Source organism: Equus quagga, chromosome 5, assembly GCF_021613505.1.
Source record: "Equus quagga isolate Etosha38 chromosome 5, UCLA_HA_Equagga_1.0, whole genome shotgun sequence".
Lineage (NCBI taxonomy): Eukaryota > Metazoa > Chordata > Mammalia > Perissodactyla > Equidae > Equus > Equus quagga.
Window position 1 is genome coordinate 99,888,393 of NC_060271.1, and position 12,641 is coordinate 99,901,033.

General features: G+C 50.1%; 1 long non-coding RNA gene across 3 annotated transcripts in view; it reads left to right on the forward strand.

Moving 5' to 3' along the window:
• Nucleotides 1–4,319: 4,319 nt before the first annotated feature.
• LOC124239055 (uncharacterized) overlaps nucleotides 4,320–12,641 on the forward strand; it is a 35,296-nt gene continuing 26,974 nt past the window's right edge. For 2 of the 3 annotated variants that reach the window (XR_006888507.1, XR_006888508.1), the window contains exon 1: nucleotides 4,436–4,567. This is a non-coding gene — a long non-coding RNA (uncharacterized LOC124239055). Of the gene's footprint in view, nucleotides 4,568–12,641 lie in introns of all 3 variants that reach the window. The other variant, XR_006888506.1, reaches the window with a different exon arrangement.

Consider the following 12,641-nt stretch of genomic DNA (forward strand, 5'->3'; position numbering starts at 1 on the left):
AGGAGGGGGACTCAAATTCTTCATTTAAATTATTTAACAGTTCTCAGATGCCACTCTGAAATGCAGTACTGCCCCCTGCTGGCTCCCCTGCGGTATAGCTCATCAAAAACCAGGAGGGCTCTCGGGTCCTTTTCCCACGGCTGGGAAAAACTGAGGCGTCGATTCTCAGCGCGAGGTGGGAGACAAAGCTGACACGGGATGATTTTCCAACCGCCACGCTCCCTCAGAAAACACCGCTTACTGTCTTTGGCTTTGGATTTAAACAGGTATATCTAGCTTCCCCAGCCGGTGCTTAGTGAATTAGGTCACCTTAGCATAAATGTTCAAAGAACAATGGCTCCGAGCCCCACCCACCTGCTTGCAGGACCTTGGCCCCCTCCCAAAGCCTCGCTCTGGGCCTCTGCAGCGCTCTCGGGGTGGAGGCTCCCAGCCTGTGGGCGCCGCGGAGAGTCCGCCACCTCTTCTCGCTGGCTGCTGGCCCTGCAACGCAGCGCGCCAAAAACCCCTTTGAGGGAAAGTTCTGCTGCGCTGCTGGCTGGCCCGGGCGCTGCTGATTCTCGACGAGAACACACATGCCGGTGCTGCCGGGGACTGTTTCTGGGCAGACATAGGAAAAAGGGCCCAGCAGAGATTTAAGATTTATTCAGATACGCTTGTGTGACCAAATAACTCAAGGTCAATGGTCTCAGTTGCCTAGTGCTGTGTTTGGGTATTGAACCAAGCTCACATGCTTAGGGCCTTTTTTCCATTCTTGTGAAACTGGATCTCCACAAAGGGGGATTGTGAAATCAAAGTGAGAACTTTACTGGCATCTTCTCTCTATTCCTTTATCACGTTTAACTCAAAATCTGTTTTCATTTTCTTCAGAGGCCTTCAAAACCTTCCAGAGTGAAGTGTGGGTGCATATTCATCAAGTACCTTAGGATAAGAAATGGAGCCTAAAAGAGATGTTCTCAACACTACTCACCAGTAACCAGTGGTGTTAAGTGTTAGGGTTAAACTTCACCTTAGGGAGAAAAAAAGAACATGTTGGGGAACCTTTCTCAAAGCATTCTGGGAAACATGAAGCACGGCTCTGACTTCAGAGGCTGGTAAATGTAAGCATGTTCCAGTTTTAAAAAATAAACAAAATGCACGTTATTACTTCTGACACAAACCAACCAGACCCCCAAGACCCTGAGGGGCTTTTTAGCATCTGGAAGAGGCCGATGAGACGACAGAGGTCTGAATCTTAGGATGCTCGACTATTCTCCTTAGGCCTTCTCCAATGTGCTCATTCCTGCAGCCAGGAGCTTCCCGCCTCCATAATGCCCGACTGAGGACCCATCTCTACTTTGACAGGATCAACTGGGAGCAAGAAAATTTGCCGAGGACTAAACCGTAAGATGTGTACACTGAAAGTTGTAGCCATGGGTGTGCAACCAATGTGGTTGCACGGGGCCGCACACTCAGAAGGGCTCCACGCTTGAAGGGTCCCGCACTTGGGGGTTAATGCTCTGTGGCCACTGTCTTGATACTTTTACCTTTAATCATTTTGAGAATTATTCAAGAAGATAGTTTTAAGAATAATTTCACCATTCTTAATAAGATTGTCTTTGAATTTATGTTTCATGAGTGAAGGCCGGTGGCCCAGTGAAGCATGCACCGGGGCTTGGAACCTCACTCATGCCTGGTCTGCCTCTCCCTGCCTCCCTACCTCCCCAGGCTGGGTTCTCAGCGTCTGTTCCCTGCTCCCTGGCTGGGGAGGCCCCGCCTGGCTTCCCCCTCCCTGCCCTTGCCCCACACTGCTGTCCGCCTCCGCCCCTGGTAGGGGCCTGGATATGGGCACAGGGAGGATTACAGTTGAGCATGACACGCGTGCCCTGCAGCACCTCTGGGAGAGGCATGTGGCAGCCATCCCTGCCCTGGGCCGGCAGTGCCACAGTGCATTTGGCGGGTAGCCACAGAGGTGAGACTGTCACCTTCCTTCTATCCAAGTACTGAGCATGACCTGGCACAGAGGTTTAATCCTGGGGGGCTCTCCCATCCCACCTTGGGATCTGCCCAGAGCGTGGCACGCCAGTCTGGCGGCTGGCCAGAGGAGACGTCCCGGCGCTGGTGGCTGTGTGTGAATATGCAGTCAGAGAGCCTGCGAGGGTCTGCGCTCATCTTACAAATATCCCTGCGCCTGAGGAAGCATAAGATTAAGTAACAAGCAGACGCCATGAGTGGGTGAGAGAGACCATGAAAGAAGGGAGGGCCAGCCCCATGGCCCAGCTGGTGGTAGGTTCGCACTTTCCGCTTTCATGGCCTGGGGTTCGCTGGTTCGGATCCAGATGCTGTGGCAGGCGTCCCACATATAAAGTAGAGGAAAATGAGCACGGATGTTAGCTCAGGGCCAGTCTTCCTCAGCAAAAAGAAGAGGATTGACAGCAGATATTAGCTCAGGGCTAATCTTCCTCAAAAGAAAGGGAAAAGTTTCATATTTTAGTGCCTTTAGTGGCACTTTTCACCTGCTTTTTGAACAAGGGACCCTGTATTCTCATTTTGCGCCAGGACTCATAAATTAGGGAGCTCGCCCCGGCTGTAGCAGAGGGTAGGGACCATCTTTCTGGTCCTGTCTATGTGGCATCTTAAGTTACTGGACTTTATTAAAGATGATTTATCAAGTTTTCATGGGTACAGATGAACTTCCCTATGGGTGGGGGTCACACAGGTAGCCAGTGACAAGCTGAGAATAAATATTTGCTGAGTGAATTGATGGATAAACGAATGAATCTATAAAACAACAAACTAAGGAAAACCACAGGCATAAATGTGTGCTAGGCCCAAAATATGATCCTCCCAGGGTTATTTGCCTTAAAACAGGAGACAAAGGCTAAGCAGGAAAAATGTGTGGCATCGAGAGCCCTTGAGGGCTCTGGGGGGACGGCAGCTCCTGAGTGGCACCGTGGAGGCTGCTCTGGGCAGTCCAGTCCCTTCTGCTGGTCAGTCTTGCCCGTCTACTGCAACTCCCTCTCACTGAGTTAACGCTGATGAGTTAACGCTGATGTCTGGAAGACGTTCGTGCTATACGGCAGCAGGACCTTTGTAATGAGGAAAGACAGAAGCCTTGTTGCGGAATTTCTCCTCCTCAGAGAAAATACCTGCACATTATGAACCTTTGTTGACTTGTCTCTAAAAATCTCAAGCTGCAATACTCCCAAGTTGCTCAGGGCACAGAGAATGTCGCTGATATTTAATCAGAATGCCCTGCAGCGTGCCCTGTGTCCACACTCCCTGCCTGCAGTGCCTCTCCCACTGGTCTCCACCTTCTCCTTAAAGCCCTCTCTGCCTGCTCCAACGTCCTGAGTTTTCTCTTCTGAACTTGCACAGCATGGATTGCAACTCCATCTTTCCTGGGTGTGCTGCTATTTTAGCATTTGCTGTATGGTCTTTAGAGGCTCATTGCCTCCTTCAGACCAAGGAATGTGTTGTTCCCTTCTCTCAAATCGGCCTCAAGGCCAAACCCAGGCCAGAGCACCAAGTACTTTGATTCTGCTCCAGCCACTCAACCCTCCCACTGTTCCTCCATCACCCTGGACCTGCCCGCACCACAGGGCCTTTGCACTTGCTCTCTCTCTGCCTGGAAAGCCCTTCCCCCAACCATGGTCAGGACTTGATCCTTCCTCTCTTTCACGTCTTTGCTCAAATGTCACCTCATCAATGAACCCTTCCCTGACCACCCTGTTGAACATCCCAAACTTTCTCTTACTCCCTTCATCCCCTATCTTATTCCTCAACTTTATTTTCCTCCAAAGTACTATCACCACAGGCATTCTAAATAATAAACTTATTTATTTGTTTATTGTCTGTCTTTCCCCTCTGGAAAAAGGACATATATGGATGGTGACTTCATCTGTTTGTTCATTGAAATATTTTTACTATCCAGAACATTTCCTGGCACATAATAGATACTCAAACAACGTGTGTTGAATTAAGCAAAGAACACGTTCAACAGGTTCTTATTTATTTCAGCTGAAGTCCCACTGCATCGTCTGTGGCTCTTGAAAGCAGCTTCTCCTGTCAGGGTCAGAGAGAATAAGGGAGGAAGTTGGGGGATGAGGAATCATTTCTCGCTAATAATTAATTCAGCTTGCTCCTTATCTGAATTCCTGGATACTCATAAAACCCACGGTCAGTATAATCAACACACTTTCGTGCTCCAGGCCTGGGGAGCTCAGCTATTTAGGGCCTGGACTGGGGAAGCCAGAGTCACGTGTCCCCTCCTGGTGGGGGTCACGGAATTTGGCTCAGTTCCCCAGCCCAGCCAGGGCACAGGGGAGACAGAATGCGAAAGTGTGGGTCTGCGGAGAGAAGAGGGAGCCGTGCAAAGGCAGACTACAGCTCACCTGTTCCCTCCTAGAACCGTGTAACAGTCTCCCGCGGGAGCTGAGAAGGAATCAGGGAACCAGAAGGTTGTTCAGCTCATTGGCGATCACTTTGTCCTGCGAGGCGGTTCACACCTGGAGCACGGGTTCTGAGGGAGCCACAGGAGCAGGAGCTGTGTGCTTCGGAGGAGGTTGGAGCCCTTCTGTGGGGCCTTCAGGTGGGCGCAGCTTAGGGGTGGCATTCATTACGAGGAACCTGCAGGAAGAACATTCCAGGTGGGGAGAGCTGTCCAATCAGGGTGGCTCTCTGGACTCTTGTTGGGCTAGACTTGTCTCGTTTCCTCTTTCCTGGGGACACTGATGGCCTGACTGAGCCATTTGGACGCCAGGCCGGGGGTGCAGGCAGCACAGGGAGGAGGGCAGGACCTGGGGAACCACAGATGAAGGGAGCCAGGCCTGGATTAAAGCAACTCTGAAAGGCAAAACCCTCTGCATGCTTTCTAGGGCATTTAGGGGTTATAATAGAGAGTCTAACAAAAAAACTAAGGTGCCCGTTATTTATGTCATTCAAAGTACAAAAGAAATATGGAAACTCTTTGCTTACGAACTTCTGACTTCCACTTATGCAGATACCATGAGCCATATGCAAGAGCAGAAGCACAGTACCTCTGCCCATCTCTACCAATGGCAACTGTTGCTGATGCCCAGAGTATGGAGTTGGGGACTAGCTGGCATTTTCAGCTTGTTCTAGGCGCCCAGGACTATGTGTCTTCTCTTACGCTAAAACCTGGCTGGGCTGGCCTCAACCCAGGGACAGGCTCTGTCTTCTTTTATAGGAACGAAAGCCTTCGAGGCACGCGCACACTCCGGCTCCCTGCGCTCTTACAGTCACAAGGGAGGCAGATGCTGCCGTGTCTTCTTAGCAAATGACTGGGAGCACACTTCCCTGCATGAGTGGAAGGGATTGTCAGTCTGTGTCCCAAATAAGGAATATTGAAGTAGAAAAAGTTTCCCTGAAAAAAACAAACAAAACAAAAAACCCCTGCCTCTGCCGAACAGGTGCCTCTCCCAGGTTCTCGGCTTCCAAGTTCACTCCTGGCTTAGCTGTGGCAAACGCTGGCCAGGAACCTGGAAGCAATTCCTCATTTGCAAGTCAATGAGCAGAGTTTTAGATGAAAAAGAAAAGCACAGTTAAAGCCCCTCTTCTTCTTTCTGCTTATTAGGAACAGTTCTGTACGTTTCCCTTCTAAGAATTTTCCAGAAGTCAATGGCTTCTTGGCCCGAAAGGCAGATCTAAAAAGGCCTTTGAAGGGGGCCAGCCCCGTGGCCGAGTGATTAAGTTCACGCGCTCTGCTGTGGCGGCCCAGGGTTTCGCTGGTTCGAATCCTGGGTGCGGACATGGCGCCGCTCATCAAGCCATGCTGAGGCAGCGTCCCACATGCCACAACTAGAAAGACCCACAACTAAAAATACACAACTATGTACCAGGGGGCTATGGGGAGAAAAAGGAACAATAAAATCTTAAAAAAATAAAATAAAATAATAAAAAGGCCTTGAAGATGGAGAAGTGGAGGGTATAATGGCTTAAGACTCGGCACAGGCAGCTGTGACCTGGTGAACTGGGGCTGGGAGGAACAATAATCAAACAATCACGGCTAACGTTCGTTGAGTGCCTGTATGTGCCACGTGCTGTTCTGCGTGCCTCGCGTTTAATCTTCACTGTGAATGCACATGTGTCATAGACACAGAGACTCAAGCACAAGAGAACATGCCAACGTGTCCAAGATCATACACAGCTAGAAAGTGGCACAACTGGTAAGTAAGCCCTAACGGTCTGATTCCGGAATCTGCGCTTTCAAGGCCAGGGTGACAAACCCACCCCTAAGGACACAGGCTGTGGCCAGGAGTCCAAGAGGCAGGGCCGTAAGGGAAAACAGCAAGAGCACATCTGGGGGGTTGGCAGAGGGTTCACTCAGGAGGATTCAGGGTTTCACAGACCAGTAAGATTCCCCCAAATGAAGGTGCTATCTTTTTATTTTGTCAAATAAGAACATTTTAAAAATCGTCTAACATCATTTCATAAAACAAATAAAATAAATTTAATTTTAATGCAAAGAAGGACACCATCTCCGACTAAAGGCCAGTCCTTTAAGTTGAATCACTCTACCATTGTAAAAGCCCCACTCCATTGTCCTTATTCTCCTTGCCTCAGTGTGGGATGGTGAAAATGTCCTCACGAGTGGCACCCATCTCAGGACCCTCATCTGGGACCACTGCGGTGCCTCATTTGATCCTCATAAACCCTCTGCAAGGTAGGCAGAGAAAGTCTTGTTAACCTCCGCTCTATTAACAAAGCAACCAAAGCCCAGAGAAGTCAAGAAATTTGTTTAAGGACACACAGGATAAAAAATGGCAGGGCCAGGTTACAAACCCAGGTGTTTGGACTCCAGGTCCAGTGCTCTTTGCTTGGGCACCACAAGCCATTCTCCAGACGAACTGACTGGCCACCAGATTGATTCCTCTGTGAGGACCTGAATGTTCTAAAAGAGAGGAAGCATTTGTAAGCGTTGTTTCTGTTGATAGGGCTCAGAATGGCATAGTACAGCTGGCTGAGAGGCACTCCCTGGTTTCAGGACAAGATGAGAAGCCCCATAGGCGTAACGAAGGAGCATATTTTCTCTTCCATCACCAGGCCCAGCCTAGCACAGGGCTGGGCACACAGGCCTGGCAAGAAATCCTTTGCAGTTGAGAAGTGGGAGTGTGGTTTGAATGCCAGTTTTTACTTAACAGGATTTTACTGTGGAAATAGAGGATGAAGGCAGGAAATGGAAAAAACTCTCAGACACAATTTGATAGGATGCTACTGGAACAAGGGAAAAAAAGAATGGAGTCCAGAAAAGACTTGACGGAGGCACCCTGGGCATCGAGGGGTGGAGGCTTGTCCCTGGGGGTGGGTGGGTGGGTGGGTGGCAGGGATACAGGGGCACTGAATGTGGCTTCCCACTGTTCTTAGGATCAAGGCCTCACTTCTGATTATCGCCCCCAGTGCCTGATGGCCTGGCCGCTGCCTTCTGCTCCAGTGTCACCTCTACCACTCTCCGAGCTCCAAACATGCCCCATGGGATCCCACCTCAGTACAATCGAACAAACTGTCCCTGCTTCTGGGAATGTTCTTTTTTTTAACCAGCACTTATTAATGCCTGTGCATCCTTTGGGGACTTCCCTGACCCCTGTGTACCAGCTTGAGGGGTAGACAGCCCAGAGCCACATGGGCTCACCTTCAAAAGCAGCGAACAGTTAAATGTGTGCTGTGTGCACAGAGCCCAGAGGCAGCACCTCAACCGACAGAGTGTTCATGAGGCCCATGGGAGCAGCAGGGAGCACACATTACCTTGTCCTGTGTGGAGTCAGCACCCTGACCCTTTCCTTCTTAGCCTTGCTATAGTCTGTAGTTACGTGGATGGGTGATTGTCGGGTTAATGTCCTTTCCCTACTCCATAGTCAGCTTCCTGCAGGCAGGGCTTTGTTTTGGTGGCCGTCGTGCCTGCCCCCATGCATGGGACCAGGGGCCTGGAGGGTGCCCAGGGAGGGTTTGTTGAATGGCTTCCTTCCTTCTTTTTCTGGGGGCTGCCTGGCTGCGCCACTGGTATTTTGCTTTTAACTCCCAGTATTCTTGGGGACATGGAGGGCGGGGTTGGAGGTCACGGCTATCTGTAGAAAACTGTTCCCAGGCTATTTGCAGTTGTCTTTTCTTCCTAGCGCAAGGTTCAGAACCCACTGGGTTTGAGGTCCTCCAGTACCGGGGACGATGGAGCCTGTCACCTGCTGACCAGGGTGGGGCTTGGGTTTTCGTGAGAGGTGCGTGCCGGCTGGGTCTGAGTCGTGTCAGCTCTGACTGTGTAGGACGCCGGGACTCCTCTAACTTGTGGGATGTGGAGTAGGTAAGAGCAAGGCCGGGGCACCCAGCAGATCTGTCGTTATTCCCTGTTCAGCCACTGAGGGGCAGTGTTGCTCCACAAGGAAAGCAAAGGTGGCAGAGCCAGCACCGTTGAGAAACCAGGCACAAGTGATGATACTGGCTGGCATTCACGGAGTGCGAGCGATGTGCTAGGTACCCTGAATAATTCCATAATCACACAAGAGAGGAATGATGAAATCTATTTTACGGATGAGATAAAGAGGATCAGAGAGATTAAATGACGTTTTCAAGGTCTCATGGCTAGTAAATGGCCGAGCCAGTATTCAAACTCAAGTCTGCCTGAATCCCAGTGCCTTCCCCCTGCGCTCCCTCAGGGGTGACGGCAGACGTTTCCAAGCGTGTCCTCACAGCAGCCGCTTGCCAGGGCTGTGGCCCACAGCACAGCCTGCTCTCACTCAGCCGGCTCAGTTTAGCCAACTTTTGATTATCTGAATTAATACAGGGCCCACTGACTTGGGTCTAAAATTTAAAAGTGGGTTATTAAAATGATTTATTTGAGGGGGCCAGCCAGCAGCACAGTGGTTAAGTTCGCACGTTCCACTTCGGCAGCCCGGGGTTCGCCAATTCCCATCCTGGGTGCGGACCTCTGCACCGCTTGGCAAGCCATGCTGTGGCAGGCGTCCCACATATAAAGTAGAGGAAGATGGGCATGGATGTTAGCTCAGGGCCAGTCTTCCTCAGCAAAAAAAAAGGAGGATTGGCAGCAGATGTTAGCTCAGGGCTAATCTTCCTCAAAAAAAAAAAAAGATTTATTTGAATCCAGAGACCATTATTCTGTGTGTGCATGGGGGTGGGGGGTGGGGGGAGGAGAGAGACAACAGATTTGCCCTTCCAGAGCCTTCTCTTCTGGGCGCGTTCTGCAATCCCTCCTCCTTCGTCCCCACCAGCCCTCACACAGCTGCCAGAGAGCTTTCCTGTAGATTTGATCAGATGACTTTTGCTGCTACACTTCAGTGTCCTCCTGTAGCTTCCAGGAGAAAGTCCTACTCCTTAGCCAGCACCCGAGGTCCTTCATGAGCTGGGACCCACCTTACTAACTTAATCCCCCCCACCCCCCACAAACCTGCCCTCTCAGCTCCACCGCCCTGAACTACAGCACTTCAGTGCTCCTCAGAGCTGCAAGCTCCCCACACCAGAGTGGGGATAATGATGCTTCCCACCAGGTGGTGGTGAGGGTGCAGTAACACCTGTGAGGCTGCGGGCACAGCGCTGACCCACAGCAGGACATCATGAATGTTCCCTGCCTTGCCTTTCTCAGCCCTTGGAAACATGCAAGGACAACACAACCTGCAAAGGCAAATTTATGTGGTGTAATGCTCCATACAGTGCAATCCCGGTGTAAACATTTCCAGACACAGGCAAATGTCATCAGGGGTGGTATTTTGCTCAAGCTGACACTGAGGGAAATATTTCCTGTACTGTTTTTCTCCTGTGCCCGTGCTGAGCTCCAAGGTGACTCAAACACCATGTGGATGCTGAACTCCTTGAGGACACGGACAAGGTTGTGAACCTCTGGGTGTCCTCACAGGCCCAGCGCTGGGTCTTCAGTGGCATCTCCAAGAATGTTGGTTGGTCAAATTAATTATTGACTGGGTACCTGAGAAGCCATAGGGACGGGCAGATCATTTCAGGGTATCATCATCTGAAACAGAAACGGTATTGTTTTAGGAGCTTATTGAAACCCAGGAGAAATCCAGTACTTTCTTCTTCTTGTTGCAGAAGCTGGCTGTTTAAAACCTCAGGGCATTAGATCAAGAAAGCCATGAGGCTGATCAATGAGCAGCTTGATGTGAGCCCTCTGGGCTGGTTGGGCTGACCATGCTCAGACGGGGAACTCGGCAGGACCCGCTCCCCAGGTTTTGAGCACCCAAGCCCTGGCCCACCCTCTCCTCCTGTTTCTCAGTTTAGTCTTCTTACTCTGAGGTTCAGAGAGGCAAAGCCTATGGGGTGTCTCCTGAGGTTCCAGAAACTCTCCAAAACAGACCGACCAGAATCACGGAACTCAGCGCCTTCCAGGAAGGGTTCCACCAGATCAGACGAGAAGTGGGGATTCTGTTTTCAGCCCAGACTCCAGCCCAGTCTCAGTCCCACCCCTCAGGGTTCCAGCTTCCCCCCATCCAATGTCACATGGAGCCTCCCTCCTCTGAGTTTGCATGGTGTCACTTGTCCGATCAATACGCATTTGCCTATTCCTGTTTCATGACTTAGGTGCCTTTGATATTGGTGGGTCTGCCCACACGCATTCTCATAATCTCAAGTCATCATACGCCCTTTGAACATTGTAAACATGTTGTATACAGATTATTCCTGCCTTTAGTCATCTCAGTACCTGTTATATGAAACGATCTGGTGACCTTGTATACTTCCTTTAGAACCACAGGAAAAACTGATTGCTATTATTCCCCTGAGAGATGGGGACTTTAAGGGACTTGTCCAAGGTCACCCTGCAAGATAGTGATGGGCAGGACCTCTGGCCCTTGTGTCAGCAGCTCTACCAGCGAGAGTTCTGTCCGTGCTCTGTAGTAGCCCCCACAGGGCTACATGCAAATATGTTGCTGCTGCAGCTGGTATAGCGGAAGCAGCTGCAGAGGCCGGCACACATGGGCAGGGGGTATGGCCAGGGGCGGCCAGCCAGGCAGGGAACTCTGGAGGGGGAGGCTGTTGAAGAATTGAGATTTCTGGGCCCTGGAAAGAGCTCCCCAGCTCCCAGATATCCTCTCTGCTGTCTAAAAGTTCCTTACACAGGAATGAACCTTGCAGTCCTGGTTGGGAGACCTGGGTGCAAATCCCAGCTTTGCTCCTATTGGCTGTGTGAACTTGGGCAGTGCACCTAGCCTCTCTGAGACTTTGTTTAATCATTTGTTAGATGGAGATGGAAATCATATCTATTTTATAGGGTTGTGAGGATAAAATTTTAAAATGCACATAATGGGCTTAGCACATTGCCTAGCTTATACCGCTCAACAAGTGGTTGATATTGTAAATGTGCAGATGGTGGGGTTGTTGTATTTTTTATGTTTTCTTTTTGCTTCTCTGGGTTTTTAGCAAATTAACATGCACTGCTTTTGAAGTACGGAAGATGATTTTTAACAATAAAAAGTGTTAGTAGCCAGACATATAGGAAAAGGAAGATATGATTTGAATTTATGCTAGGGCTTAAATAAATGAAAGCTGAACCTTTCCAGAGAGAAGGATGATAGAATCTGCTTTTATTGAGCACATACTATATGCCTGATACTCTGTGTGGTGGTTAAGTTCACATGGTCCGCTTTGGCAGCCCAGGTTTCACAGGTTCAGATCCTGGGTGTGGACTTAGCACCACTCGTCAAGCCACACTGTGGCAGTATCCCACATAAAATAGAGGAAGATTGGCACAGATGTTAGCTCAGCAACAATCTTCCTCAAGCAAAAAGAGGAAGACTGGGGGGCGGCCCCGTGGCTGAGTGATTAAGTTCACATGCTCTGCTTCAGTGACCCGGGGTTCACTGGTTCGGATCCTGGGAGTGGATCTACACACGGCTCATCAAGCCATGCTGTGGAGGCATCATACAAAATAGAGGAAGATTGGTACAGGTGTTAGCTCAGGGACAATGTTCCTCACACACATACACACACACACAAGTTAAATGAGTATAAAGGAGGGGAGATAAAAGCAGCGTGGGAATGGAAATATCCCAGAGCAAAGTTGCCCAGTTTCACAAATGTTCCGCTGGGTTCCGCCCCATCGCAGGAAGGTTAGCATCTGCAGCTGCAGTGATTCGTTTAATTGTCACTGTTTATTTTACAGCCTCTCTCTGCAAAGCCGCAAATGTGGGCAAGTCAGCCCGTATTGCTAGGTTTACAAACCAGCTCTCAGCCCCGTGGACTGCTGGGAGTGTGCACGCTGGGCAGCCTGCTGCATGACTTGCCCAGCCTCACACAGGATGCATTTGAAGCTGCATGAGTTTCTGCAGCGGCTCTTGGAGCCTCCTCTCTCTCCTCCGCCCTCTTCTATTCGTAGTCCCTTCATTGCATCTCAGGTGAAGGAACAGGTCCAGCGTTTTCTTTGTCAGTTAAATTCGTTTAAGATGAGCTCCTTTCAGGTCAGGTACAATTGTTCCAGTTGCTCCTTGCATGAGATCTTGCAGTTGAGGGACTGCTGAAATCCAGAATTCATCTGGATTTTTACAAAGTCACGCTATGGACCAGCGGCATCTGTGGTCACTTTACAAATTTATGAATTTCCCTGAAACTCAGAACTGACCCATCTGGTTACAGGTATTGAATGGCGCAAGCTAGTTGTTCATGGTTTTGCCATCTTCTAATGAGGCCAA